Source organism: Adiantum capillus-veneris, chromosome 29 (assembly GCF_014529385.1).
Source record: "Adiantum capillus-veneris isolate H3 chromosome 29, ASM1452938v2, whole genome shotgun sequence".
Classification (NCBI taxonomy): Eukaryota; Viridiplantae; Streptophyta; class Polypodiopsida; order Polypodiales; family Pteridaceae; genus Adiantum; species Adiantum capillus-veneris.
In genome coordinates this window covers 43489472-43494579 of record NC_140959.1, presented here as the reverse complement: position 1 = coordinate 43494579, position 5108 = coordinate 43489472, and the positions used below count along the sequence as shown (strand labels likewise).

Here is a 5108-nt window from a genome sequence, read left to right as displayed (position 1 = left end):
CAAGCATATCTCTTCGATGGGGGGCAGCTTAAATATGGTGTACTCAAAGCTGTGCTTCAAATTGAGATCATTTCGTACTGAAGCCTTCCTTGATTTTGATTTTCACACTAAGCATTGGCCTTTGGATAGCCAAAGTTTGCTAAAGAAAAACCTTGGCATGCCCAACCTTGCTAGGTTTTTATGCCTTTGACAAGCCATGCCTGTATGCAAATTTAAGAACAAGCAATACCTATCATAATTTTAAGAGTACCTATACTCATTGTCATTGAGGTCTTCATGGTTTCCTGTTGTGACTTCTTTGGAATAATGGAATGCATGAACTCAAGCCTCTTCTTTATTGAACAACCCATGGAGGGATCAAGAATTAGATTCATTTTAATCAGTGTCCTCTCTTAGAAATACACATTTATTGGAGGCAGATTCAATCTCCTCCATGGTGGCTCCCACTACAGACACATTGTCTTGTCCTACAAAAAACAATAATGAATAATAAACTAAACACTCTACTAATTGAATGACCTCATATTAAGTGAATAAACATACCATTAAAAATATTTCTTCACTTCTTGGATAAGAGCCATGTGAGTAATCAAGCCACGAAGGGCAATGATCTTTCTCCCAATCATTGACTCCTCTATTGACCATCCAAGACAAAAACATAGAATCAATCCCTGCAGGATCTTTCCAATCCTCAATCCTCTCTGGCATAACTTCTAAAGAGTGATCATCAAATAATTTCCCCAACCATTTACTTTTAATAACTGAACACCAAACAACTTGGGTAAAAAATCTATAGATTCTCTTGACAACACAAGACAGATACACCATCATATAATCAACATTTATCACCTACAAAGGATCCTCTTTGAGGACTCCAAGAGCTCTGGGATCTTGTCATATGCTTCTTTGGTATTCATTTTTCCCCATAGCTCAGGGAAATCGAAGTCCAAATGTTCTCTCTATTGATGAGAGAACCAAGTCTCGAAGTCGTTAGGAATGAACTTTCCCTTCAACTTGAAGCATTGCTTTAACAAATTTCCCCAGTACCACTCCTTTCTCAAGTACATTCTAAACTTTTGTGCGCTAAGATACCTTTTGCTAACAGGATCATCTCTTTTGCATGTCAAAATAGATTGAAAAACATCTCGTTTTCTAAATTCAATATATGCAATGAAAAATAGTAAGTCTCATTTCTAAAATGTTTCCATAAGCTTACAACTTCGCTTAAAACTTTTCTTACCACTCGGGTGTAATCTTTGTTGTGGCTAATGAGTGAACTTTATCCTTGGTTAGAGCAATCATATCTTTCTCTTTCACCCAGCTATAGCTAAAACAAAAGAGAGAAGATTCCAACCCCATTTGCTGGATTTGCAATTGATAACATCTTCAAAAGAGAAGCCAAAGTGCATGTTAGAAAGAAAAACTTAGTCATTTAAAGCAATTTAGTTAACTTTAGAGTATAAATAAGTTAGTAGGTAAGGAGGTTACAAAAATATACGTACTTTGTAAGCCCTTTCATTGAAAACATTTTTGGTTCTACTCATATCAAGGGTTCCCTTATGTTGTGAAGACAAAGAAGGATCATTTATGTCTGCAATATTTTTCATTATAGTAGCATTAAACTCTTACTAATTACAAGGTAACTTAGTATTAATAAGAAGAATATTAAGAATTTGAGAGTCAAGACACAACAAACAAGAGCAAAAAATGCTATCCAACACAAGAAAAGAATATACTAACCTTCCAAAAAAGCATTGCTAAAAAAGATAAGGGTGCATTGTACCATGTACCCTTATGTGCCTTTCTTTCACAAGCCAATTCTAATTCTATCCAATGCAACCAGTCTCTTGGAAAATCCTTCAAAAGAGACTCTTTACTAGCAGTAGAAAGATTTTTAAATAGAAATAGTTATTGGCCAATTGGTACAAATGGTTGTGCGACCAATTCTTCAAAAGCGTTCAACTCAAAGAATTAAACGCATAAGAGAAACAGATCTCTAGTGTTCATAAAAAACAACTCAATACTCACTCATTTTTAGTCCTTAAAGCAAGCATGAGCTCTCCCTCTGCTCCTCCATGCACGTTGACAAATCGGCACTTGAAAGAGAAATGCCTCTATTTTATCATTGAGTACTCTAAGAATTCAAAGACTAGTGTAAGATAAACCCACCTTTATAATAATTATGAAAGAAATATACTTTATAAAGAAAAGATTTACGTGACTTGATCATGCTCATCCAAGTCTTCAGGCGATGGTTGCCATCCCAAACAAATAATTTTTGCCACAAAGATCTTCCCATTCTAGAGGCAAGGCTCTCTCAATGTTGAATTTGGCCCCACTCTAATTCGTTGTTTTTTGTGACAGGTTGTTCATCATACCCAGTCCTCTTGAAGGAGACAATGAAAGGTGCTCCAAGAACACTATATCCTAAGGTCTCAAATCTTCTTACATGGCCCTCGGTACCAAGTCCAACTACTCCTATGGCTTCATTTTCCATCAATATACAAAGGGGTATACGTGGAGGGTCTTGAGATCTATTCACTATGAAGTCCTCAACTATCTGCTCTCCGATACACCCTTGAACATCCTTGCCAAAAGTTGTGGGATGGTCTAAGGGTTTAGGTATGATTGGTGTAGCCTCAAAAGTACCTACATGATGATCAATATTAGGACTACCGATACCTAAAGGAAGGGATTGTATGGGGGCTAATAGAGCAACGTGCACACTCCTAAATAGATGTGTCAAAAATAACATCAATTTAAACAATATTTCTCATGAAAAAATAAACAACATTTTGAAAAATATTTTTCACATTGAAATAATAGTGTGCACTTTGCTACGTAAATGTTTAGTAAAAAAAGATCCATTTTTTGAAATGGTTCATCTAATTGGAGGTATTTTGGCAATATACAAGAGCCAACCATGTAATCGGATCCTCTACTTAGTGTAACTGAATTATCCTCTTGTTATGCATAGAAAGAAACTTCTAGTACATTTTGGAATCATTTTACCAATATTGTTCCTTGCTACATGAAAAATAGCTTTAATTCAGTCAAAACTTGACATGCTAAAGTTTGACTACTCACAAGTAAGGGGTCTTTTGGAAGAACAAAGGATATCATTCTCCTATTTAGGGGTCAAAATATGGAAAATGCAAGTCCTTGACTTTTAGAAGTTTGCAAATGAGCTCCATTTTTCTTGCAAACTGTATGAATTTTGAGCCTTAATAAAAAGCTATTATTTAAAGAATCATCCAAAGCCCTAAGAAAAAGCCTCCCAATCATTCAACTATGTGATCGGCATGAGGCAAGCTCCCCCATCATTTACATACATAATGAGCATGAGGTCTAAACTTAAGTTCGAGCCTCCATGTTTGTTGATAGGCATATATCCTGCAAGCCTCCAGGGTTCCCTCTCATTTACATATATAACGAGCAGGAACAAGCATGGAAGATCCATGGTTTCCCCTCATTTACATACATAATGAGCATGAACATGCATGCAGGATCGAAATTAACACTAGAATGGTAACATGAAACTTTTATGTCCTTGGACACTTTTGTGTCCTGTTAAGTGACCATTTTTCTTGAATTATTTGAAGAGTATGAAAATTAATTTCTAGGTGCTATATATCCACAAAGTTGCCTTATGAGCTGAAAAAAACTTAGCATTTTTTTTGGAGTATCGATCTCACCATTAACGTTACTCGTGCACAACATTTTTGAACCTAAACTATGTGAAAAAACGGGTCCTGTTTTTGGATTTTTTTTCAATTTTTGGCAACTATACCACTCTAAACTTCATGTTTGTGAGGTTTAGATGGCTAGAGGTTAGGCCTTCATAGTTGTCAACATGTTTTGATGCTTGTAGGGAGAGCTAAGTGTTAAAATTGAAAGTTATGACCAATTTACAAGAATTGCATAATCCTGTTTTTTGGCCAAAATTAGCACTTTTATGATTTTTTTGGTGGCTTTCTTGATATCCAAATTCAATTTTGATTGTGTAAGTGTAATGTATAACATAAAGCTAATCTTTCTTGAGTTTTGGGGGACCTAATATGCTATATAGCATAGTATATGATGATGGTTGAGTTTTTTGATTGTTGAAGAATACGATACATGTTAGAGTCGCAAGTATAACTTTCTCAATATTGCTAGTTTCTTAGGCCAATTGAGTGTATCTTGTAGGTAGTAACCATATCTAATCATAGACTACAAACTTGGCTAGATATTGAGTAGTTTCTATGCGTTTCTAGAGGTCATAATGCTAAACCCAGTTTTTTCATGTTTGCTATATTTAGCACTTTATCATTGCCCCCAAGGTTCCAATTGTAAGAGATCCATTATCCTTTTGACATGCTCCATGGCTCCTTTTGGATCCAAAGGCCCAAAGGGAACTAAGAAAACATGTATATAGTATCTGTATTGAGCGTGACTATTTAAACTTTGATGATAGGTCCGCAGAATGGCAAAAATGCAACTTTTTTGTACCTATTTTTTTGCCCAAAAAAAAATTAGTGAGGTAAAAGCAACCATATGTTTTGGTCACCAACCCATTGAAGTTAACGGGGCATTTTATCTCATGTCCTACAAAAATCCCCACTCTTATTTATATGCAATCAACCGTAAGAAATTGCTGTTTTGGGCAAAATGCACTGGTCCATCAACTTTGGAGGCTTGTAGTGACCAAGGGATGAGAAAAATTACAAGTTTCTCATTTTTTCCATATGTAGTAGTTATTGAACTATAAGCTCATGAAAGGATTTTTCAAAATGAGTGGATCTACTATGGTTTTGGAATTTTTCCCCAAAACCCTGAAAGGACACTTTTATGTCCTGTTAGGTTACCATTCTAGTGTTAAGCTCGAGCCTTCATGCTTGCTAATAGGTTTAGATCCCATATGTCTCCATGCTTTTGAATAGGTTTAGATACAATAGCCCCCCTCATTTACATACACAATGAGCATGATGTTGGAGCTATATATGGCTCACTCTACTGAACTTGGTCTCACGTATATATTTGTATCTTGTCCTCAATATGAATCAGTCTTTGGGAGCGTATATGGTGTGTCTCTTGTCTCGTCTCTCTCTCTTTCTCTCTACATCTCA

General features: G+C 35.7%; 1 pseudogene; it reads right to left on the bottom strand.

Moving 5' to 3' along the window:
• Window positions 1-375: 375 nt before the first annotated feature.
• On the bottom strand, window positions 376-2236 carry LOC147419112 (uncharacterized; annotated as a pseudogene).
• Between the last annotated feature and the right edge of the window lie 2872 nt (window positions 2237-5108).